The sequence below is a fragment of the Orbicella franksi genome, chromosome 6 (genome assembly GCF_964199315.1).
Source record: "Orbicella franksi chromosome 6, jaOrbFran1.1, whole genome shotgun sequence".
Lineage (NCBI taxonomy): Eukaryota > Metazoa > Cnidaria > Anthozoa > Scleractinia > Merulinidae > Orbicella > Orbicella franksi.
Genome location: NC_138150.1, coordinates 19,000,353 through 19,027,285, shown reverse-complemented (window position 1 = coordinate 19,027,285; position 26,933 = coordinate 19,000,353). Strand labels below are relative to the sequence as shown.

Genomic DNA, 26,933 nt, shown 5'->3' with positions numbered 1-26,933 from the left:
ATATCAATTTTTGCGGTTCTCATCAAGTCTTGTGTTTTTAGTTAATGACAAGCAGATGGTTTTACCAATCTGTTCTGCTTTTAAAAACACTTTTAAAAACGTTTTCGCGGTTTTTGAGCAAAGAACACGACTTTTCCTCACGGCGAACGCACATTTGAAGAGCAACTCATGGAAAATTTATCCCCTCACCAATGACCTTCACTAATTCACCGGTCGTCTTCTTAAGAAAAGAAACTGTTTTCTGGAACATGTTGTAAGACGCCGAGTGCCTTAAATCGATATCATGAAGAAATCATCTTGTGAAGTATTTGCGCTGTACTTTAATTCATCAATCTCCCAGGGTGAAGACTTCGATTCGACGTCCATCGTAAATTGTGTCTTCAACAGTTTTCTGTGCTATACCGTCATCATGTTAAACATTGTAACAATCCACGCGATAAGAAAAACATCGTCGTTGCCAAAGACTTTAAAAACATTGCTCCTTAGTCTTGCTGTCTCTGACGTTGGCGTTGGTTTTTTAGTCCAACCATTTTACATCTCCCTTCTCGTCAAGGGATTACAACAAAAACATTGCATCCTGTAACACGTATAAGGCTTTTGACGTGATGGTGGTTTTGTTTTCCACGGCTTCCTTCTGTGGTGTCGTAGCCATGAGTGTAGACAGGTCCTTAGCTATTCATCTTCATCTCAGATACCAGGAACTTGTGACTCACAAGCGTGTTGTTGCTGTGGTGATCTCAATATGGGTGTTAAGTGCGTTTTGGTCTTCGATGGCGTTGTGGGTACCGAACGATATTCACTCGCTTTTTGTATCCATTGGTACTGTCATTGGTCTTCTTGTTACAACACTGATTTACATCAGGATTTATTTAGCTGTGAGACGCCACAAGAATCAGATACAGGCCCTGCAAGTACAGAATGCAGCCCAAACTAGCGAAATGGCAAATTTTGCCAGTCTCATTAAATCTGCAATCGGTACGTTTTACGTCTTTCTCGTTTTTTTGGTTTGTTATTTGCCAATCTTTATCTGTTTGGCTGCACTTGCAGCCTTGGGCCCGAATATCACTTTGAATAGATCATTGCTTTTTTCTTGTACTCTCGTATTTCTTAATTCATGTTTAAACCCAGTCATTTACTGCTGGAAGATGAGACACATTCGACAGAAAGTGATGAACATACTGCGGAACATGTCTTGGCACAGAAACCGTGCATCATCCTTATTGTAGCGCCTGCCATGCTCTATCATAATTCTGTGGTGTGGTCGTTGTTCCTCTGTGTATGAAACAACGACCGCGAGAAGACAGAACCGAGTTGATCAAAAGCCGGTTAACGCTAACCCAAGATTAAAAGTCAACCGAAGAGTTGATTTTTCTGGAATCAAAATGTTTTTCAGTGCTTATGTTTTGTGTAGTTTGAAATAATTCAAACCTAAAACTGAAGAAAAACAATATAAACAGAAAACCTCACCGAAAAAGTTACAAAATTCAAGTCAAAATTATCCGCGCTAACCTTGGGTTAGCTTAATCGGGTTTGAACAACCCGGCCCTGCGCGCTCGTTCGATTTTGAAATCACGCGTATGATTTCAGACCAAATTGCACTCCACTCAGTTCAATTACCATTATGAACACGAGAAGATAAAATTCGTATCCACACGCGGGCGTGTAATATTCTGTTTATTATATAAACATACTAATGACGACGTTTTTGACGATTTTCTGAAGTTTTCTGACCACATTCCGAAGACTACCGAAGATTTTCCAAAATTGTTCCGAAGGCCAGACGAACGCTTCCGAACATTTTCCGAAGATTACCGAAGATTGCCGAAGACGACCGAAGAAGATCCGAAGATATTTCGATCATACTTCAACAAATTTAAGTGTAGTTAAAGGGACAAAAGAAAAATGTTATCAAAAAGGAATAATATCTTCAGTGTGAAATATAAAAATAGTATGTTTACTGCGCGCAATGAAGATATGATTTTTTAGTAACAGGAAAAATCCTGGTGTTTCACTGGCGTTTATATAATAAATGTTAATATTAAACACACAAAAAGGAACACATTAAGTAAAGTATTAGTAATAGAACAAAGTCTGCCAGACTATTTACAGTCTTAGATGTCCTCAGTGCATCAGTAGCATGAATCCATGCTTTGTACCAAAAGTGTTCCTTAATTAGAATGCTTCATTTATAAAGTAACCTAGTCATCTGCAAATGAAAGGATCAAAATTATTAAACAGAAACAAAATTTTGTCCAATATTCTTATCTCAATTTCAATGCAGCAGAAAACCTGTTTTGTTTCTTTAGAGGAAGAGCACTGACATACCCTGAGGTGTTCAATCTTTTTTAGTAACCTAAAACTGTTTTGAGAGTTGCAATCGAGAGAGATCTAAGTTTAAAACAGATAATTACCAAACGCAAATAGATCTGTGGAAAACGGTTTGTTTACCTCTAAAAAAGTTCTAAATATCAAATTCTCAAGACGTTTGAGCTGTTATTTTTTAAAATCGAACTTTTCGATCGCTCACCCGATAAGCGAAGCTAACACGTGCGAGGCTCCTAACTTTTTCTTAAATTCGGCAAACCTTATTACGCGGACAAACTCCATTGGATTAAAATCTTTAGAACTTTACAAAGATATGTGCAGGAAAATGAGTTAAGATCTTTTGAAGTGTATTCTATAACCTTGAGCGTTCACTTTGTCAGAAAAAAAAACACAATTTGAAATCAAACATTATTTACAATTCGGCATCCCGAGTAATTAGGACGCATGTGTTTACTTCTGCCGAAATTGAGTCATTTGCTCTGCGTCATCGGTTGAAAAATTGGAAGATGGAGAGAAATTGCTCGTTTCAGTGGCTAGTCAAGACCCTCGAAGCGCTTAAGCCCAAGATTTAGTTCCCTTGCTAACTCGTAACAAAGATATATTACGCTATAAAAGCTCTGTCATATAGACTTTCTTCTTAGAATCAATCACAATAAGATGCTGCAGGGGAGTTATATAAGTTTGCGCTCTGTAGGAAATTTGTTTTCCGGCTTACGCCCGCGCAATTTTGTTTTCAAAATCTTCCAAGTCCACTCCCCAACCCCCCCCCCCCTCCCCCTCCTTTAATAAAAAAATGGAATGGGCCGTCCTTTACCCCAAATTCATTTTGTTTTCACTCACATTAAATTCAAAGTTAGCTCAAGGGTGGGGTAGGGGACTAGGGGGAGCGAAAAGGTTGGGTTACGACCTCTTAGCTATTTTCCACTACCCACTGAGCCGGGCAATTGCTGAGTGCGCTAAGGAGAAGAACGGGAAGTTGTCCCGTTTTAACTTGAAAGAAAAACGTATTTTGAGCGAAAGCAATTGAGTGAATTACTGTATATTTGGAACAAAAGACATGAAAAAGTCTTGTGTTGTTTATATCATGATGGAAAATCTTAATTAAATTGTTGCAGGGACCATGTAATGAACCGTTAAATGCATTGCGTGCAACATCAACACGAAAAAGAAATTGTCTACATAGGAAAATTTCTTTCCCCCTCCCCCGTCAGAAAAAAATTAATCACTTGGTCCGGAAGTGACGAAGGAAAGATTGCGTTACACTCACTAGACCGAGATTTTCAACTTTCAACTTTCAACTTTATTGCTTCCATCACCTATTACAATATATACTATAAATTGCCTAATATTACTATTTTGTTGATACAAAACAAGTGATGAGGGAGTCTATAGAAAAGCAAAAAAAATGCTTGAAATTATAGATCCCTAATTTGACATTTATCAACTAACTGATAATAATTATCAAACTTGAAACAACTCGAAAAATCTTATGAAATAATCAACGAAGCAATAAGTATCAAAAGCTTATTTTATAAAAGGGGTATTTTGCCACTGCTGCTATCTTTGTCTATTATAGATCTTTTTATGTTATTCTTAAATATATTGAAAGATTTTATTTCTCGTGTTTTGATGTCTATACTATTCCATATTTTTGGACCTTGAAAGGCCAAGGAGTATTGGCCAAGTGTAGTTGATTTAGGTGGGAGATAACAGTCAGCTGCATGTCGTGTACCATAACTATGTATTTGATAATTTGCTGAAAAGATTTCTAACAAATTTTTTGGAAGTTGATTATTACAAAACCTGAACATAAAAAATGAAATTTCTAGCTTATTTATCTCTTGTACTTTTAATATTTTTAGTTCCTTAAAGACATTTTCTGTACTCTCTCTATACTGAATTTTAGCTATAGCCCTGACTGCTCTTTTCTGAAATATTACTATTCTAGATAGTCTAGTAGGATAATTGTTGGCCCATATGACATTACAGTAATGTATGTAAAGGTAAACAAGAGTGTAATATAAAATTTTGATCGTTTCTTTGGTTAAAAATTGCCCTACTTTAAACATAATTTCAATATTTTTTGATATTTTACTTGTTATCAAGCTAATATGAGGTTTCCATGTTAGGTTTTTATCTATAACTGTGCCAAGAAACTTACATTCCCTAACTCTGTCAATGATGTTCTCGTCTATCATTAAATTTATAGTCTCATTCATGTTTTTTCTGTTTGAAAATAACATGTAAGTTACTTTAGAAATATTTAAAGATAATTTATTTGCTTTGAACCATAAAGAAAGTTTAGTTAACTCACCATTTGCTTTTGTAAGTAACTGGGTTAGACTTTTATTTTTGTAAAATATGTTGGTGTCATCAACAAATAATGTGAAGGAAAACACATTTGAGGAAGCACTTATGTCATTGATGTATATCAAGAATAGGAGTGGCCCAAGTACTGACCCCTGTGGAACCCCACATATTATGTCTGACATTTCTGAGTCTACTCCTTTGAATTGTACATACTGTTTTCTGTTAGATAAGCAGTTCTTAAACCATAAGTGTGGTATACCTCTGATTCCATAATGTTCAAGTTTGTTCAATAGAGTTGTGTGGTTAACTGTATCAAAGGCTTTTGCGAGATGTAAAAAGATACCTATACAGTATTCGCCATTGTCAATTGCAGAATGTATTTTTTCTACAAAATCTAAAATTGCCATTGCAGTAGAGTGTTTTTGCCTGAAGCCATACTGGTTTTTGTTTAAGATGTTAAATTTAGTTAAATAATCTATAAGTCGATTGTATACAACTTTCTCTAAAATCTTTGAAAATGAAGGTAAGATTGATACTGGCCTGAAGTTTTTGTAAATGTTATTATCTCCAGATTTAAAACGCGGTATGACTTTAGCTATTTTCATTTTGTCAGGCACAATGCCTTTTGTTAGGGACAAGTTTATAATTTCACTCAAAGGTTTAGAAATTAGTGTAATAACGTTTTTTACCAGAGCTGTACTTAGTTCATCTGAACCATAACTTGATTTATTTTTAAGCTTCATTGTAATAGATTCAATTTCGCCTGGTGTTGTGTCCTTGAAAAATAAACTGTTGATATAATTTCCTTGCAAGAAAGATTTATAGTTAACATCCACTTCAGGGATTTTCTTTGCAAGATTTGACCCTATGTTTGAAAATATCTGCAAAACTTATTTGCTACAATATTATAATCTGTATCCTTGGTACTGTTGTCTGAAAAATGTGTTGGATAGTTATTTTTACCTTTAGATTTGCTAAGAAGGGAATTTATTATTTTCCATGTTTCTTCCATGTTTCTTTCATGTTGTTTTCAGATTCTTTTATTTTCTTGTCAATATAATGCTTTTTGGAGAGTCTTAAAAGGTGATTTAATTTATTTCTATATATAGAAAATTTCTTTTTGTTTGTAATATTAGGAGACTTAATATAAGATTTATAAAGTAAATTCTTTCTTTTAATTGATTTAAGTATGCCTTTAGTAACCCAGGGCTTAATACTTTTGGATTTGATTTTAACTTTTTTAATTGGGAAACAGTCGTTGTGTATTTCAGTAAATTTCTGGATACAGTTAATTATTATAATATATGTTAGGATCTTCATTATTTTTACTTTTTCTCCAATCAGCACAATCTAAATTGTTGATGAAACTTTCCATAGAATGTTTATCATATTTTCTTATATGTTTTACTCTCTTACTTTCTTTTATGTTTTCATTACTTAGTTTATGGATATGAAAGATAGGAATATGATCAGATATATTAGCATAAAGTAATCCATTAATGCAAGCAGCCTTCTCATCAAAAACATCGATAAAAATATACCAATTAGTGTAGCTGTGTTTGCTGTGATTCTGGTAGGCTTACCAATTAGTGGTTTGAAAAAAGATGAATAAATGATCTCGAGAAATTCTCCCGGTATGTCTGAGTTATTTACACCTAGTAAATCGATGTTGAAATCCCCAAGAAGATAGCATTTTTTATTTTCGAGATTTATTTTTCCGTTATTTCAGTAATTCTTTTAAGAAAGCATTTCATATCTGAGTCCGGTGCTCTGTAGATTATGCCTACTATGATGTTCTTATTTCTCTCATTAATTATTTCAATAAAAAGTGATTCCATTATGTCTTCATTATAAGTACTAAGATCCTTTCTAACTTTGCAATTTCGGTCCTAAACCACCTCCTTTTCTGTTTCTTCGTCCACTGCATATAAGCTTGTAATTCTCCATTTGAATCAAATCATTAGGTTCTGAAATCCATGTCTCACTAATTTCAATGATATCAAAAGATATCCTTAACGAACTTAACATCTGATCAATTGCCTCAATATTCTTGTTAATACTACGTGCATTTATATGCATAAGAGAGAAAGTATCTTTGGAATAATTGATGTTTAAATCTGGAATCAATTTATTTAACTCATTATCTAAAACATATTTGTCTTCATTTACAGTCTTGTTGAAGAAATTTAAATCAGGATCATTGTTTTCATCAATCACTTTACCTGTGTTTATGTGGAGTTCATCTAATGATTTAAAACCAATTTTTGCATGTCCAATGGAAAATTCAGCAAGAGCCAATTGAAATTCAAACTCTTCTAATTTGTTAAATGGAAAAATGTCCATGACACACAGATAACAGTACCAGTCTGCATTAACATTTGATAACTTAATGTACTCATTATACGAAAACTTTGTGCAACTTAAATGCACCCAGTGTTTACAGCAGTCACAAAATATCCCCCTTTGACTATCAAATACTCTTTTAAAACAAACAGAACAGGAACAATCAGGCATAGGTAATATGCCAATAAGAAAATATTACTAATTTTTCAACAATAAAGTCTAATCTATATATCAGGAAAAAAAAAATAAAATGGCTTCTAATTAGATAAAGCTTACTATCACAAATTGACAATCAAACCAAATATATAGGGAATTTTAACACAATATTATTTATATGCGAATCAAACGTCATAATGTTTTCATTTCATATCATTTTAACCAGACACTAAGAAATCATTGAGAATAAAAAAATAAATTAAAATGTAACTAGCTTCGTGAGCTAAACATATCTTTTATACTATTCACTTACCAATTTACTAATTACTTTTCCGAGATCATTTAGCATTCGGATAGAAATTATTTCTTCTCTGTTAGACTTAAGTCTAATGTTTATAGTCCCATCAATTGTCCATAAAGTGTGGATTTTTTCCTTGTGCTTGTTGAGCTCTTTAATTGCATCTAAACGCCCATATGTGAGGTCTTCTTGTATCTTCACATCGCTACCAGCTTCTCTTAAAACTTTCTTCTTACGCATGATCGCTGACTTGATGTTGTGGCGTGTGAATTTCGCAATTATTTGCCTATGCTGGCCAGGTTTTTTCCGACCAACGCGATGTCTTCGACAGATGTCGTTTTTTTTTTTTTAATTCCACGCCGAGCTTCTGTTTCATGAAATCCATCGTGATAGCATCGGTACTCTCCTCAGCCGTCTCAAGAACTCCAACGATTCTGATATTGTTTCGGCGAGAGTACTGTTCAAGGTCATCGCACCTTTCTTGCGCTTAGGAATTTTTTTTATTATACAAGAAACTAAATGAATTTCAAGGGGTTGCTCACTGAGAGGTAGATATTGCAACATATGGATTGGTTTTCCGGAAAAATGCTGCACAAGCTTAGCTTGGAACAGCCTTACAAGCTCGATGTCAAGATATGACCCTAAATTATAAAGCGCGGCAACAAGAAAGCAATGGAAAAATTAACTGAGAACATCAAAATTATTTGCCTTCATCACCCATTTGGAAGGGAAGCGGTCATCGAAGTATTATCTCAGGCTTACTGGGTAGTTTTAATGGGAAATGGCAGGGTTGTTCAATGGTTTGTTCAGAAAGCGAGCTAAGGCTACTAGAATTGTTTACATTTCCTGATTAAACAAAATCTCTTCGAAAGGTCAAAATGGGTCAACTTGCATGGGGCCGCTCACCTCAGAAATAACTTTTGCCAAGAAAAAAATTATATCACGTGCAAAAACAGCTCTTCTACTTGCTAGAATTGAAGTTTGAAAGAATTCTACCTAATACCGAGTATGTTTTGAGATGTTTGAAAACGGTATGAAATTTTTGATTTTCAAAGTCTAGAAATTTCGGTTCTCTTCGCTTGCTCTCCAGGAATTCGGAATTACAATTGTAAGTCTTAAATATCATCAAAGCAGCTTAGCAATACCTCCTAAATAAAATTCTAAACTAAGGAAAACCATCATATGCTATGCGCCTTCACGCGAATTCGATTACCTGATCGTGAAATTTGACCTCATTTCTGTGACTCTTCGGCTTCACGGGTTGTCGACGGTTTTTCGTAATTTTCTCAAACATGTAAAAACTCTAGAACTTAAAACTTATAAACTTATCTCTGGACGAAATATCATGGGGTCCATTTTTCCGATCTTGTGCCACATTTTTTCAATCTCGTTCGGTCCCTATAGAGAGTCGCTCTTAATGGCTCTGTAAATATCTTCATAGACTTACATTTGTGAAAGTAAATAGCGTCAGGTTGAGAGGCAGTAGAGACCTTCAGATCCACGTTTGCCGCAAGCGTCAACTGCGGTTTGAGGTTAGACGTTTGCAATTCACCGTTCGGGCGTTAGTCGCCTTTAGATTGGGGTAAATTGTATCGAATAAAAATCATCTTGTCAACGCATTGGAAATTGTCAAATTAACGCCAATTTTGACAAAAACAAAACCTCAAACGCGACGTCTAGCCTGGTCACGTGACCCATACCAGTTTATTTGCCGTTCGCGGGAAACGTAGATCTAAAATCTCTATTAAAACGACACACGGACTCGGAAGAAATGGAGAATTACATATCACTTACTTCCTCCAGTGAGAGAACTGTGCTTCTGCCGTCCTCCAATCTGTCACAGAATAAAGCGTTTTAGAGGGTTGCACATTTAAATACCTAAAAGCAACAGCCTTTCCACGCCAGTTAAAAGGTGGACTCAAATGAAATATATTGTGATATTTTACAGTTTATGATTCGTTAACTCATGTCCTTTTATACCTGGGTCCTTATTCAGAGTGTGGATAATAATTATATGCTTTAGAATTACATATGTAGTTTACCTATTTTTATTAAGGGGGTCAGCTTTATATGAACATTAAGTTCTTCCCTGCTGGCCACCTATTTGCATGTACGCATTTGTATATTTTTGGCGCAAATAAAGTTGTTATAAATCTTACACCAGACCCAAAAAAGTTACTATCCAGTTGATTGTTTTGTTACGGGATATTTTTCATCATTAGCGGAGCTCCTGCACGCCAAAGGCGCGCGAGCGGAACCTTATACCTTAGAAAATTTAGTAACCCATCGATCTGAAAAAATTTGGTTGTCACGTGACTGTCCGTACGTCCGTACGCCAATACCTTGAAAAATAAGAGAGTAGCACGATTACCATATCTATATCTTTGATTTTGGGTATCCATGTTATTTGACAGCTATCAAAACAAGCTATTCGCTGACCCGTATTACTTGACCATATCGCAGGCTCAGGTTTAGAGCTTATCGAGGTCACGTGTTTCTGAAGTTGACTGCTGACCAGGGACTGGTTTTTCGATTGGATCGCGGGTTCAAGCCAGGTTATTACTTTGGGGGAGAAGGAGAGAGTACGTGCAAAGGCAAAATTTCGACGCCAATTTACCCCTGGCGCGTTTTTGGCTCGTCAGTTTGTCAGATAATAGCGAAACCACACGCTGAACAATGGCATGCTCACAATTGATCATTTTTTTCCGATCGAGTTTTCCGAGTTTCCGATCCAAGAAAAACAATTCCTCCTTTTTTAAGGCTAGTTATTGCAATCTGGAGCTCCGCTTTTAGGCTTGGCTAAATCTATATATTAGATTGTTAGCAACTGGAGTCTGATGCTAAGCTTCAGTAGACGCTCGAACTTTGCAAATCTGCATATTTGCGTCTTGTAAAATTGTTGGAAATATATCTAAAACGTTTGTTTTGAAATCTTTCAATTTGCAGAAACAAAAATACCTTAGGTATCAAACCATTTTTAAGTCATAAATCTTCGGATACATATTAACCCCCGTGCGCACGTACGTATGAACGTACCTCCGGAAATCCAGAAAAAATGGATAATTACATACGGTATATTGACTGGTGAAATGCGTCTGTAATAACTAAATCGGCTGGTTTGACATTCCTGAACTCTCCTATTACACCTGATATCAATAATTGAACATGTAAAGAACATAAGTTACCAACTCATCGTTTTTCCATGTTTTGGTGTATGAAACTGTTGCTTGGAAAACATGGTCGGAAAACGGCATTTCCGAGCCCCTGATAGTAAATTTCCTGGGCATGCCCCAAAACATCCCTTGCGACTCGAGCCTTTGGTGCTCCATTAACTTTCTCTTGGTGAGTACCCCACGAAAAATGCACGTTACGCCTTCGCATTTGAGCGTATTTATATTCAGCTGTCAAAATGCCATCAATATTTTGAAATAGTTACGTCTCCTTCCAAACATGCACGAATATTTGCCTGCAGACATTATCTGCTGCGAGAAGTGAACTGCTTTCTTAGAGGCTCAGGGAATGGATATCCTCCAAATACATACAAAACTAGACTTCTCGGTTGATCGGGAGTTATTAAGGACGGTGCCTACTTTTGTTACTGCGCACACGTTCTGCGCATGACGTAGGGCATGGTTCAAGCGCCACGCGCGCGCTTGGTTGACAATGACGCAATCAAGTACGCTACCAAGTACACGACTGAAATGAAAGCAAGATTTTCCTACTGTGACCAAATCAAGTTTAATGTCCCTGTACTAAAACTAGGAACAACAGAATATCAGCATGTCGCGAACCACTAACTGTTAACGTCAGCTGAAAAACTAGCTAGCTGTTATTTGTCGAAAATTATATTGAAATCCAACTGTAAACATGTACCTGCTGATGGCGTAGTGCGCGCGCAAAACAAGAGCGAGATACACAAATACTTTACTTACTGGGGAGGTGACAGGAAAGAATGTAGCGGGCACCGTAAAAGTTTTCAAAAAAGATCATTAACAAATAAAGAAGCCTCGACTGTGCTCTGTTCTGTTGTAAAGCACTTAGGAAGCGGTAGAGCACGAAAGAAGTGTAGGGGAAAACACGAGACGTAGTCGAGTGTTTTTTCCCTACTTCTTGAGTGCTCTACCGCCTCCTAAGTGCTTTACAACAGAACAGAGCACAGTCGAGGCTTCTTTATTTGTTTTATGATGAAGAATCCGATAATTTCCCCACGAATTTCGCTGAATTTTTTCAAACCAAACTTTGTTTTCCAAACGAGCAAAAGTGGCGTCAGCCGTGAACTGTTCTCTGATAAAGCACGCTAAAATAAGCCAATCAGAATCCTTGTTAGAATTGTTCAAATAATTTGATTGGCTAACGAAGCGACAGCTGTCAATCACAAACTGGCCTTCAGCTAAGCTTTCAGTTTCGAGTAGTTTGAGCGGCTTTCGAGAGAAGAACGATGCCTTCGAAGTTCGCTTTTCAGTTAAATTTTAATTACGGATCTAAAGGCAGGTGAAGGTTTATAGTCCAGAGGAATCCGGCCATATTGTGGCCCATGAAAACGTGCACTTTTCCAGTGGAAATTACGAAACGCGGAGCTCAAAGTCTGCGGATGAAAATGCAAAATGCCGAGTCGAATTTGAACGGAGCTACAGTTATTTACGGCTTGTAGCCGCATGCAGCAAGATTGCCCGAACTAGCGTAAAAGTTAGAAAGACTAAACGGCTCCCACTGGTTCTACTCCAAGCACAGAAGAGAATATCAGAGCAAGCTTTGCACTGACCACTCGTCGGTTCACTTCGCTGAGATGACCGGAGAACGAGCATTACTACACTACATGTAAGTGTTGTTTGAGCAATTGAGCATTTTTACAAAAATAACGCTTCTCATCGTAAACAGAGACAGTTTAGTTGTTGTTTTCTGTCGTTGTTCTACTTCTTAAGTATAATTTCTGCCTTCGTAACAAATATAATGTCTTTTATCGAAGCACTGTTTAGGTTGAGAATTTGTTTATTTCGCTAAGTGTTTTGTCGGCGGGAATCTAGCAAAACTTCTTATTTTAGTACAGTTTTAACACTACTGTTGCTAACCGAATGGTCCCTGTGAGCCATATTTACTACAGACAAATAGCTCGTTTCCATTGCGTTTTTCTGAATCACAGGGGATGTTTAATTTGGGTCAAATTTGTCAAAATTCCGAAGCAAAAATTTGAAAGCCAACTTACCGTCATCAACCCGTGCTCTGTTCTCTGATAAAGTACGCTCTTTCAGCCAATCAGAGCGCGCGTTGTATGGAAACTTTATTATAAATAACTTTAAAAAACGCGCGGTTACCCCTACATTTTATGTTATGAAATGGAAGTGGTAAGCCTATTCAACACGTGATTAGTTTCTGGTTGTGAGCAAAAGGTATTTAGACTGTATTTTAGCTGAACCAGAGGAAGGCTGTCAGAGACGCTAAAGAAGCTGTTGCAGCGATTTTGTTATTAAAAAACATACCAAAAATGATTTTGAAGTTACCATTTACCATGTAGTTTTAAGATCTTTATTAATGTGTTTGCTTTTCTATATGTAAAGGCGAATTCTAAGGAAATCTGTGAAGAAATATCCTTTCCTTCTTTTTTCAGAAAAATGTTGATGTCAGCATTTTTGTTGAGATTCAAGGCTAACTATCTCGAACAAATGCGTGGTTACCTCCATTTTTCTATGTGGATTCCAATAGCCCTTGCAAAGATCTACTTTTTCCGCGTGGTCCGCGTGATTAGCGCGTGCATTAAATAAATGGCGGCTTTTTCTTTACGGCTGGACCTCGCCATAGAGATAAATCGTCATTTTCTCGCAAACGAGTATGGTGACCTATCATTTTTTTCTGTTGTTTAAAATTGAGTAACAAATTTCTCTGTGTAAAATAAATATGGACCAATTCTCAGCGTCGAACAAAAAGCAATGGTAGGAAACGTGAATTTAGCAAGCAGTCGTGACTACAATCATGGTGCTATTATAAGGATTTATTGGGTATAAACAAGGTGCTGTTGTTCCTATACGAACATGGAGACCCTCATTTTTATTTCAAAATTTAAGTTCCTACAATATAAACAATCAATAGGCAAAGCTTCACAAAAATCTCAGTGCAGGTTCTATTTCAGTTGAATGACCTTAAAAGGTCTAATCTATTATAAGGTAAGCATGAATAGTGTAGAATAGGAGAGGAGGCAGCGTGGCCGACCCCCCCCCCCCCCGGGGGAGACTCCCATATAAAAAGGACGGGGGTGCTCGTCGGAAATCGTCGTCGAAAAAGATCTTGTTTTGTGGGTGTGGCTGGAATTCTATTTAACCCCTTAGAGGTTCCAATTCTAAATCTATACATTAAACTTTCATTGTTTTTATTAGCGGTAAATCAGTTGATTATCAAATATCACAAGTCTCATTTGTTTCGGTTCAATATCCTAAAAGGTACCTCAAAAGCTCCTGTGCTCTGGACCTTTTGAGGCTGAACACTTTGGAAAAACGTCATAATGTTCTCTCGTAAAGGATCCCATGACTATTGTATTCACGAATGCTTTTTATTCATTTTCTCACCTTCTTCAACCACTGTTATTCGGATACTTCATTTCCATACTAAAATCAGCTGAGCCACAGAAAGATAACCTTATCTATTGTTGTACACTTGCTTTGTGTATCAATGCTGTCATCAGAGCTCTCAGTATGCATCAACACGACTCTAGACGTGAGCTGTTGGGTATAGGAATAAGTTGAACCTTAAAAGGTCTAGTTTAAGGTAAGCACGAGTAATCTAGAATAGTTTAACCTGCGACCGTTCTTTCTATTCGTTCGCGGCGGTGCAGTAAAAAGAGCGCCTGATCGAAGGTAGGAATAGCTACACAGAAGGATAGATCCTGTTTCCTTTACTTAGGTTTTTTATAGGCTGGGATGTAAAGGAATGTAACACGAAACTTTTGTTTTCTCGAAAACACACGGAAGATGTGCTCGCATTTTTTTCACAGCTGGAGATAAATGGAAGAAAGTTGTGTTGAAAGGGAGTTGTGTTGATGGCGATATCCTAGACTGCTTCCATACATAAATTGGCAACCACAGGACTAACAGGACTGCCCATGGCACAACCAAGGATCTGTTTGATATCTGTATTTAATAATTCTCAAGTGATTGACAAGGGTTCTTTCCGTATTCGCAAGACCCTAGAATCAACGCACACCGCTTCGATAAATCATGCAGATAACAATTTAAGGCCGCCAATCAGGACTCTAATCCTTTAGAAAAGACCAATTAGTTTATTGACACTCGTATTCTTTTTCATTTTAAGATTATTCTTTTTATAGTCTCACCTATTTTTGTATATATTTGAAGTTATAATTTTTTATCTATCGAAGGCTGCACTCATGACACTGCCGAAAGCTCGAAAGTTGTAACTTTTTATAGCCAAAGAATGTTTTTATAATTTTTTAATAAGTTTATAATAGGTTTAACAGGTCAATATGGCCTATTTCTTTTCTCAGCAATGATAGCTGCTCCTGACGTCTGGCTCTCCTCGCTAACACAGAAACTTCCAGAAGATAAGAAAGACAACAGAAACCTCACTATCTATGCTTGTCTTGTCGCTGCGTCTCTTATCTTTGCCGTCATTCGAGCTTATGCATTCCTTCTGGTTTCCTCAAGACTGATGTTCTGAGCACCTTCATGACCAAATGGTGCTAGCTATCTTAAAAGCACAGTTTCTGTTATTTGACTAAAATCCCGTGGGAAGAATACTCAATCGATTTTCTAAAGATTTAAGCTGCCTTGACTCTGCCCAAGACTCTTCTAGTATCTATCCAGCGAGTCTTCTTGGTGATCGTACCAACTGTTACAAATCCTCGGCTTCTATTTGTTGTAGTTCCGTTAATTTTGTTAGTCTTGTACATCTCCAAGTATTACTTGAAAACGTCCAGAGAGCTGAAAAGGTTAGAGTCAATATGCCGCAGTCCAGTCTTTTCTCACTTTTCCGAGACACTGAATGGACTGGACACGATTCGAACAAGAGGCAAACGAAGGGATTTCGTGGATCAGTTTTACAGTTGCATTGTTTTAATCTTTACAATCTTTAGAGCAGTTCTATTTCACTTGAATTTCGAAAGTAGAGCGCGGCATACGCACTACGTTAAGTCAGTTCTAAAAAGTCTTGCGCCACTTGCCATTCAATCAGAGGTCACCCGGTAATGACCAATTGTGACTTGCTCGTGTAAGTTTTCCCGTGCTTCAGCTGATGTCAATCTGGACGTTTTGCGATTACTACTTGTAGTTATTTTATGTATCTTATTAGTGCACGACCCCACAAGCTTGTTAGCTTTGACGTCTTTTATCGTGTATAAATAAAGGTTGTATGTATGTACTACTAATTTCATTTATTCGCTCATTTACTTAGTGCGGTTTTATTCCGTTAGATATCAAGATGTTTGTAATCAGTCGTACATTATGGTGATGGCCAGTGGGCGATGGCTTGGTGTACGATTGGACCTCCTCGCATCCCTGTTAATAGGTGCAGTCTCTCTGGCAGTTGTTTTGGTGTCTCAGGATGCCGGTAAGGCATTTGTAAGGTAAATAAAAATCGGCAAGAAAGACGATACCAATTCTGAGGGTCTGCCATTGTAAGACCACGCAAGCCTGGTAGCCCCCTTCTAACTATCAGTTTGCTGATTATTTCATCGTTTATTGTGGTGAATCGCAGGGACTTGCGAGGATTACCATTTTGGTTTCAAACAGAGCAGCCTATCCAGTTGTTTGTCGCCGGTTTGCCTTTCACTCCCTGACATGAGCCAGACCGGCTTGGAGCGATAAGAGACGGCTTTATCTTTTTTCTGAATTACTCGATCTGATAACCAGGGTCAATAATTCTTTCATCCTTGAGCTTGTTTTCACAACCCTTTCAGTATCGTGAAGACGGAGAGAAGGGCAAGTGCTGCAGAGGTGGAGAATGGAACTGTGCAGAAACATAATATTATAGCTTGCAACAAAGCTCACAGGACAAAATCACGTGCATTACCAAAGAGCTACGTGTAATGTAAAGGCAGTTATTTATAGGTGACATAGCGGTCTCTTAACCTCTCGCCGATGTTAACCCGTTTTTGGCCGAAGCCCTGTCCTGTTTAGTGGATTGCTGAGAAAAAATCTCGATCTCTTGGAACAGTTGCAAGATGCAGATTTGTGGCGAGCTTTAGAGGATGTGCAACTGAAAGTGTTGGTAGGGAGTCAAGAGGGACAGCTAGATCACGAGCTGTTGGAACATGGAGCAAATGTCAGTGTAAGAGAGCGGCAGTTAATTTGTTTGGCTCGTGTGCTGTTACAGCAAAGCAAGATCGTCATCTTGGATGAGCCCACTGCACATGTGGATCCAGAAACAGAACAAACAATCTGGAACGTAGTGCATGAGAAACTAAAGGACTCCACAGTCATCACTGTAGCTCATCGTTTAAGCACCATCAAAGACTGTGACATGGTTTTCGTTTTGAAAGATGGGGAAGTTGACGAATTCGACACATTTGACACTTTAGTGAATAAGAAAGGAGGTAGTTTGACTGAAATGGTTCGAGTTGCAGTTATCTAGATAGGCTAGTTCCCCCTTTGTTAATTTACAGACCATTTTAAATTTGAATCAGTTCTTGCGGCCGTTTACTTCTTGCTTATCGAAAAAAATCAGGAGTGTAGGAGTTCTCGTAAGCTTGTAATTCTTTTGCTTGTCAGCAGGTGTTATTGTTTTTGGGTTAGGGGCATTGTTTCTGTTGATTATTTTATTGACCTCTCAAAGGGTATCACGCCATTCATGTGAGACCTTACGAGAGCCGCTAGCCGACCCAAAATAAGCGGTAGCAAGTATCATTTAAAATTATAATAAAAAATTTTTGCTAGTGATGTCATCGAGGAACATTGTACAAAGAAGCGGAAACACTCTATTTTATCTGCACAACGTTGTTTCCGATTGGTGTGTGAGATGTATTAGTCTTTTAATGGTTACTACTCACGCACTTTTATTTGCTTTATATAACCACTTATCTTTTACACCTTTAGAGTTAAGATTTAAATTTAGGGGTTGGATTGTTATTAAATAGGCCCTGAAAATTAATTATATTCTGTACGAAAATATAACGCGTACATTACGAAGTAGCAACTAAGTTGTTTCGCCAACCCGGAGTAAGGCGAGCATTAACATAACTGTCTTTAAATTGTTATAGTCGTTATTAGGCCGTCACCAAACGCTTAAGGTGGCCGAACACAGTTTTCAAGAGCCTATGCCTAATTCACCATTACTTTTAAGCTATACCTTTTCTAACATATCTTTGTAATAAAAGACTAAAGCCATAAATACACTGCGTTTAATAATAGAGAAAAATTAGCACAGATAGTGCGGGTGTTGAGTAAATAAAATGATCGCTCTTTGCAATCTTTGTGCGCGCGCTCAATTACAGTGTATTGATGGCTTTAGTCTTTTATTACAGAGATATGTAAGAAAAGGTAACGACGCAAAGAAACCAGCAATTCTCAACTTTCTCTTTGTTACCGAAAGAACCCAGTTAAATGCAGCGCATGCGCAGTTGCTCGAAAAATTGAGACCGATTACTTTTGCAGAAACTTGCGGATTTCTGACGATCCAGTCGTTAGAATTTCAAGAAATTATGCAAAAAAATAGTTCAGAAACCACGTGAATGATCTATCGCAAAAAATTTGAATTTTGACATAGGGAATTTTTAATAATACAGAACGTGCGGTGAAAACGATTTACGGCGAATTACGAAAATCGCCTATGTCAAAATTTTATTAGAACAGTGTTGACAGAAGGAATTTAATGTCAATTCGTAGTGGGCAAAAGATGAAAAAAATCTAACGACTGGATTTTTTTTAAATAAACAAAAACCATTTTTTAAGCGTTGTTTTTAACCAGCCCCGTTGCCATGGCAACAGCACACACCTTAGCCAAAATGCGAGAATAAACTTTTCTGTGGTTAACCTTGACTCTTGCAAAAAACGAGCGCCAAAGCATAAATAGCTTAAAAGTAATGGTAAATTAGGCATAGGCTCTTGAAAACTGTGTTCGGCCACCTTAAAGGACAAAACAAATTGATTTTTGTTGTATCTGAGTGACTGTAACGTAATTTTTCCTTTGCATCTGAGACAAATGAATGTTGTTTTATGATTCAGCTGAGTTTCAAATTATGGTCTGGTTTGGATATATGGTCTTATATAAGCGACAGAGTTTATTTTAGGTCGATCTTGAAAACTGGTAGGATCGACGACGGTTTTTTTTGTCATACCGACAGCTGTGTCATAGTATAATTCAAACATGGATGGTTGTACAGCACGCGCTCTGATTGGTTGATTATTTGTTTGCAACTTGCGGTTATAACATCTTCGGGTTTACTAATGTTGTACCCTAGTTTCATGCAACATATCAAACGCTAAAGATAGTGGGTTATCACATTTCGATAAACCAAGAACTGAGTTGAGAAAAAGACGCCATTCATGTCCATTGTGCATGTTAGTTCTTTGTGGAACTAGAAAATGTAGTTACGTTTTCTAGTTTTGGCGGGAATTCATTGAGACAAATTCGTTGATACGAAATGACAAGCTTGCGTCCTTCCGTTCGTAACTGTCAGTGCTTTTGGTATTTTCAAGAAAACTTACAAAGTGACCACTTCTGGAATTGAAGACTTAAGAGGCGCCCTCTGTAATTTTCAACTATGGCCATTTGGACCAGAAAAAATCAAATTCCTCAAACTTTCTCAGATGAATGGTCTAGATAAGTGATTCACAAAAATATAACTTTCAGTTCAATTCGATTCGTATTTTAGCGCTGGGGCCACCATCTTGGTTTTGCCCCTCTGAGAGGGCTTTCAGCGGCCATTTTAGGGCACATTTTTAACAATTTGCCACACAAAGAAAACGATCTAAATCCGGGTAAAAACCCTTTATTCGAGACAAGCAAATGTTTCTTGTTACATTGAGAGGCTGTTTTGGCAATTTGATCATCACCTGATTTTTCTACAGAATTTTAAATTTCTTCCCTTTCGGACTACTCATGAAGCGCCATAAAAAAGGCGAAGTTTAAAGGAAAATATCGCCAAAAGTACATCACTTGAGATCCCAAAACTACCCTCCACTTAAAGAGCAATGTCTCACCTGTAAAAACATGCAATAAAATTTTGGGGCAGTTAGAACTGTAAAATGTTAGAAGAAGAAGTTTAAGCTGTGCTTTTGTCAACAAAGACCGCCGTCCTAATTAGCATAATAGGGAGCTTAAGCAAACCACGACGACGACGGCAACGAGAACGTCACCAAACAAAGGTTTAATGAGCAAAACAATAGCTGTGCACGTGCGTTATAAATCGTTGTACATTTCTTTGCCGTCCTCTGCAAAACAACAACGTGAAATGACCAAGTTCTGCGTCGTCTACGGAACGTGGACGACGACGGCTAATTTTTCGTATTTCCATTTGGAATTGAACGCCGTCGTTGCATATATAGCTTATGAACGTTTTTAGAGCCATTGGCATACCGAACAGATCTAGACAATCGCGAATTTCGCTTGTAAAATATAAATTCATTTTTTACCTGGCGTCGTCCTCTGCGTCGTCGTCGTCGTTGCTTAAGCTCCCTAATAACGTGAAAATAACGATGCACAGAGAAAATAATGATATATTCCACTTACCTCGTGACATGTCGACAACTGGATGTTCCACGATGCCTCATGTTATATTTCCAGTATGTTTCAGCCACATTTTCGGTGATTAGTGTACGAAATCACTCTCAGACATCGCCACAGTTAAGCAGATTTCAACTCTCCGAAGCCCGCTTCATAACATCTACCAATATTATTTGTCTTTCGCCTCATAAGCCGCCGTTTACAAGAAGTTTAACAATTTGCTGAGGTCCTAACTGGCCCAGAACTCTGTTAGCAGCCTTTAAAATCCTCCTCTTAATCGAGGATTCTCATCAAGAACTCGTTTAAGCTCAGTTCTGTTTTGATCTGTTGTGCACCCGCCATTATTCCACAGAATGCGTTACATTTGACAAATGCACATTCCCACGGGTAGGGGTAGGGTGGGTAGGAAGTGAAAATGTAACAGACATTAAAGCCATTTTACGCATTTCTGTGGCTAAACTATTGTAGTAACTGGCTTTCCTGGAATGATTTGAACATGAACTTCTGCTTGCAGGTATTTTCTAGTTTATTTTTGGAGGGTAGGTGGGGGAGTGGGGTCGTGTATTAGAAAAAAAAAAAAAAGAAAAAAAGAAAACGATAGAGAGTATCAGGTCAAAAGATTATGATCTGTGTATCTTGATCAGCTTTATCAGTTCATCAGTGAGGCCCTATTAGGGGTTTTCAGGATACTGGATATTTGGGTAAAAAGTTAATAGGATGGAATAAATTTAGGGGAAATATTAATGGGGTAGAGCATGTTTAGATCAGATAAAACAGGACATTAATTGAGTAGGGAATCGTTGAGCTGGATTTAACAGGATACAAGATATTTAGGACAAAAATTAATAGGATAAGGGATACACCGAAACCCCCCCCCCCCCCTTCCCCCCTCCCACTATGGGGCCTCAACAATGGTCAGCTATTTAGGATAAAATAAATGTATGTCAACTGCTATAAGCATTTATTCTGGACTCTTAGTACTTATATCACGGTGGAATATGAAAGTTTTGTATCAGATTTTAGAGGTTTTAAGGTTAGGTAACGCAGCTCCTTGTTAGTAATTTCGAAGCCCACACTTGTTACACTGAATAGATAGATAAAGACGGGGCTGGAGAAATAAACAGAGAATGAAATGTGTCCCGAATTCTGTACCGTTTAACAAGAATTTCTTACTGGCAACTTTTGTGTCTGCAAAGCGATCGAGGCACAACATTCCACACAACATTTATTTCATATAAACTTCACATCATTCCACACTATATTTGTAAACAACTACCCTAATCTCATTGACAGCCATTGGTTTTTGCCGAAAATTTTCATTTATTACAAATAGAATACGGATAGAACTCCAATAAAAAGCCTCTTCCTTGTTTTTTTTTTGTTCAGCATTATACTTGTGTCTTTCGCTGCCCGAAATGCCATCAAATGCTGCGAAAGGCAACAGACTGACAAGCAGTGCGCAAGAAAAGTTTTTCTCGGGTCAGGAAACGGCCATAAAAGTCGAAGCAATTACTGTAGCACAAAAGATGAGGCGCTCAAAAGATGAGGCCAGAATTAGGCGGTTCACCTGTAATGAGTTCCTGACTCCTTGCCACGTTTAAACCTTCCTCTCGCGAATGGCTTCAAATCTCAGAAACAGACAGGAGAAGGGGCTCCAACAGGACACAACAACCGCTGAGAATCAAGCTGCAGATATTTTTGACAAGTGTCATTTAACTCATCCAATTGCTTATGACTCATTCAACTTGTGTGCCTTAAACGCATCTGTAATGTCTTTAAAAAGCTAAGCGTCAACATTAGTGCTTCGCTTGATAGATGCGGATATTTTAAAGCGGCCTGCCTAGGGTTGAAAACTAGTCTTGTGCAGACATGCAGCTGTGCTCCATCACAGAACTGAACGACATTAGTGGCTGTGGGATGCCTCAGGCGCATAACGAATGGTGCCTACAAAATACAAACGTGTTTCCGCCAGATTAAGCAAACGTGGAAAAAGTAGATCTTAGCCAGGGTTATTAGAATCCACAAAGAAAACTGGGGGTAGTCATTAATTTTTCCGAGATAATTAGCTAATGCTGAAGGTAGCATTTTTCTGAAAAAAAGGTAAAGATATTTCTTCACAGATTCTCCTAAGGTTCGCCTTTACATGCAGAAAACTAAACATATTAAAAAACATTTTTAAACTACGTGGTAAGTGGTAACATAAAAACCACTTTTGATATGTATTTAATAACAGAATCGTCGCAACAGCACTCCTCTGGCTTAGCCAAAATACAGTCTACATAACTTTTCCTCACAGCCAAAAACTAATGCACTGTCGGATAGGCTTGCCACTTCCAATTCATACCATAAAATGTAGCTGTAATCAACCCTTTTTAAAAAGTTAAATGAGTTGTTTCATCCTTTCGAAAACTTTGTCGGTGTCCGTTACATTTTTTCCTGTTACTTTCCAAGTAAGTTAAACATTGACGTCTCGCAATTGTTTTGCGTGCGCATTATGCCATCTACAGTTGAATTTCAGTATGATTTTTTCTACGGATACGATAAAAGCTAGCTTTTCAGCTGGAAGCCGTTCGCAGTTAGTGCTTAGCGATATGCTGCTTTTCTGGTAATCCCGGTTTTAGTACAGGCTCGTAATTTTTAGTGCGAAATTTGTTTCGGCCACAATAGGATTTTTCTTTAACTCGCACGCTTCGTAGGGTAGTTAATTACGTCACTAGTTCCAACCCAAGCGCGCGCCTGGCCTTTAAACCATGCCTAAAATGGAAGGCACCGTCCTTAACTGCCCTTCAGTAATTTTCTGAGCATTTTCTTTTCTGATGCAAAAGTGAAACGGCTAAGAAAATGTAAGAAGTTTCAATAAAATGTCGCTTATCATTACTTCCTGCGCACTATTCGTCAGTCTGTTGTCTTTTGCAAAATTTGATGGCACTTCCGGCAGCGAAAGACACGACTGTCCCGCTTTATCTGATCTAAACATTATCTACCCCATTAATTTTTCCCCTAAATTTCTTGTATCCTGTTAATTTTTTACCCCAAATATCCAGTATCCTGAAAACCCCTAATAGGGCCTCACTGATGAACTGATAAAGCTGATCAAGATACACAGATCATAATCTTTTAACTTGATACTGTCCATCGTTTTCTTTTTTCCCTTTTTTTTTTTTTTTTCTAATACACGACCCCCCCCCCCCCCCCTCCCCCTACCCTGCAAAAATAAACTAGAAAATACCTGCAAGCAGAAGCTTATGTTCAAATCATTCCGGGAAAGCCAGTTACTACAATAGTTTAGCCACAGAAATGCGTAAAATGGCTTTAATGTCTGTTACATTATCACTTCCTACCCACCCTACCCCTACCCGTGGGAATGTGCATTTGTCAAATGTAACGCATTCTGTGGAATAATGGCGGGTGCACAACAGATCAAAACAGAACTGAGCTTAAACGAGTTCTTGATGAGAATCCTCGATTAAGAGGAGGATTTTAAAGGCTGCTAACAGAGTTCTGGGCCAGTTAGGATCTCAGCAAATTGTTAAACTTCTTGTAAACGGCGGCTTATGAGGCGAAAGACAAATAATATTGATAGATGTTATAAAGCGGGCTTCGGAGAGTTGAAATCTGCTTAACCGTGGCGATGTCTGAGAGTGATTTCGTACACTAATCACCGAAAATGTGGCTGAAACATACTGGAAATATAACATGAGGCATCGTGGAACATCCAGTTGTCGACATGTCGCGAGGTAAGTGGAATATATCATTATTTTCTCTGTGCATCGTTATTTTCACGTTATTATGCTAATTAGGACGGCGGTCTTTGTTGACAAAAGCACAGCTTAAACTTCTTCTTCTAACATTTTACAGTTCTAACTGCCCCAAAATTTTATTGCATGTTTTTACAGGTGAGACATTGCTCTTTAAGTGGAGGGTAGTTTTGGGATCTCAAGTGATGTACTTTTGGCGATATTTTCCTTTAAACTTCGCCTTTTTTATGGCGCTTCATGAGTAGTCCGAAAGGGAAGAAATTTAAAATTCTGTAGAAAAATCAGGTGATGATCAAATTGCCAAAACAGCCTCTCAATGTAACAAGAAACATTTGCTTGTCTCGAATAAAGGGTTTTTACCCGGATTTAGATCGTTTTCTTTGTGTGGCAAATTGTTAAAAATGTGCCCTAAAATGGCCGCTGAAAGCCCTCTCAGAGGGGCAAAACCAAGATGGTGGCCCCAGCGCTAAAATACGAATCGAATTGAACTGAAAGTTATATTTTTGTGAATCACTTATCTAGACCATTCATCTGAGAAAGTTTGAGGAATTTGATTTTTTCTGGTCCAAATGGCCATAGTTGAAAATTACAGAGGGCGCCTCTTAAGAGCCACTGTCTCTAACCACCGCGTGAGGTGCGGCACAAGGTCCGAAAAATGGACCCCTTGATATTTCGTCCAGAGATAACCTATGGTATGCTAAGAATCGTGATATAAGTTTTGGGTTCTAGAGTTTTTACATTTTTGAGGAAATTACGAAAAACCGTCGACAACCCGTGAAGCCGAAGCATCACAGAAATGAGGTCAAATTTCACGATCAGATAATCGAACTCGCGTGAAGGCGCAAAGCAAATGATGGTTTTCCTTAGTTTATAATTTTATTTAAGAGGTATTGCTAAGCTGCTTTGATGATATTTAAGACTTACAATTGTAATTCCAAATTCCTGGAGAGCAAGCGAAGAGAACCGAAATTTCTAGACTTTGAAAATCAAAAATTTCATACCGTTTTCAAACATCTCAAAACATACTCGGTATTATGTAGAATTCTTTCAAAATTCAATTCTAGCAAGTACAAGAGCTGTTTTTGAACGTGATATGTTTTTCTTTTTCTTGGCAAACGTTATTTCTGAGGTCAGCGGCCCCATGCAAGTTAACCCATCTTGACCTTTCGAAGAGATTTTGTTTAATCAGGAAATGTAAACAATTCGACTAGCCTTCGCTCGCGTTCTGAGCAAACCATTGAAAACCCTACCCTTTTCCCATTAAAACTACCCAGTAAGCCTGAGATAATACTTCTATGACAGCTTACCTTCCAAATGGGTGTTTGAAGGCAAATAATTTTGATGTTCTTCGCTAATTTTCCTGTGTCTTGCTGCCGTGCTCATCCACCGGCCTTTTCATACGGCTACGGCATTTTCTATTAAAGTGTCAGCTTTCTCTCGCTTGTGCAATATTTTTGCGGGACCTGGATCCGTGTCTTGCGTATAGAGCATCCTCTGGGTATCTATTGAGTTTTGTATTGAATATTTCTAATGAAAAGAGGCAAGAAGTGAAGGAACTAATTAAACCGAAAAATAGACCCAGATCGATGTCACGAATCTTTACATCAAAGTGATCACGTGCAGCAAATACATCCGCGTGATTATTTTTGTCTTGCTCTTGCTCATTTCTTCATTTTCTTCCTTACTAGCATACAATGTTTTCATTTTGGTTTTTTGTAACTTTTTTATTTGTAATCAGAAGCCTATTTCGAAGGAGAGTTCTTTGTATGCAATACTTTGAATCGGTGTATATACACGCAACACATTTACTTTTCCCATTTTCTAGTGACTATGCAACAAACTAGAAATTCTATCTAGTTTTAGCTCTAAAAGTCAAATGCCTGTGTAGGTCCATTGCTAATGATTTCCTAAAGCTAGATAAAAGGGAATAGTAATATATATCTGAAAAAGGGCTAGTTACTGGCCGCAAAGCGAGATTTTGTAATTTGTATTAATTGTATTTACCAATTTGCCCATGGCAGGTGAACACGCAAATAAGTCCCCTTCGTGGCGCAACTAACTTTTTCGGAATTATGTTCAACAAGATACGTTTTGATGCAGAAGTAGACGCACGCTTTTTATATGATTCTCGAAATTATCCCTTTGGAAACTGAAAATGATTTGCGTTTGGGTTCGCACAAGACATGTTTCTTTTCGAGCTCCTGCGCGCTGAAGGCGCGCGAGCGAAGCTCCATGTCTAACAAAAATTGGTAACCCATCAAGACGAGAAAATTTGGTTATGACATTGTTATAAGGGCGAGCGAGCGAACGTCCGTCCGTTCGTCCGTCCGTACAGACGGAAAAATGTATTGCTTCTTTCGGAGACGAGGAAGATAAGCTTCATTTGACGTCATTTGACGTCATAACCAACAAAACTGGTATCAACTTGTACAGCAAGCTCAAGGCTATCTAATCAATTTCAATTCATTTTGCTGTGCCTTAACAGAAAGAAAACCCAAGAGGGGGGTCTATCCCCTCCCCCCTTGTACCTCGGTGGGGGTATGAGTTAGCTTGTACGTCCGAGGGTTAAGAATAGACCCGACGCTGAGACTTTCAAAAGAATATAATTTTGTGTGTTGAAAATTTGTAAATATGATAAATTTAAATGCATAAAATCCTTACCGTCTAAAATTCTTCACTTCTCTAAACGTCAAAACGGGCCAAAAGGCAACAATAAAAGCACAAGCCGTATGTTCGATGCTAATAACATTTCTGCAAGACCTTACGTGCGTGATATCAGGCTTAAATGCCCGCAGGCTGGCTCCGAAATTACTTTAAAACCATCCAGACACAAATTATATTCAATAATGGCAATGTCACACGCTATAATCTAAGAATATTTACAAAAATATTTTCAGCCAAAAATGGGCAAAAAAGTTAGAATATTCAGCCTCGGCTAGAAAAACAATATTGTTATAAAAGAGTGTATTAACATACTCCAAAAAGAAAGCTTCTCATCATAAATTAATACAGAAAGGTCGATTGGGGTTTTCTGTCGCTGTTTTGCATTACAGTATAATTTTTACCTTCCTAAGAAA

At 37.8% G+C, this 26,933-nt stretch overlaps 2 pseudogenes; both read left to right on the top strand.

Moving 5' to 3' along the window:
- The first annotated feature begins 283 nt into the window (after positions 1 to 283).
- On the top strand, positions 284 to 1,298 carry LOC145490732 (alpha-1B adrenergic receptor-like; annotated as a pseudogene).
- Positions 1,299 to 15,113: 13,815 nt separating this feature from the next.
- Positions 15,114 to 17,318, top strand: LOC145491089 (ATP-binding cassette subfamily C member 4-like; annotated as a pseudogene).
- The last annotated feature ends 9,615 nt before the right edge of the window (positions 17,319 to 26,933 follow it).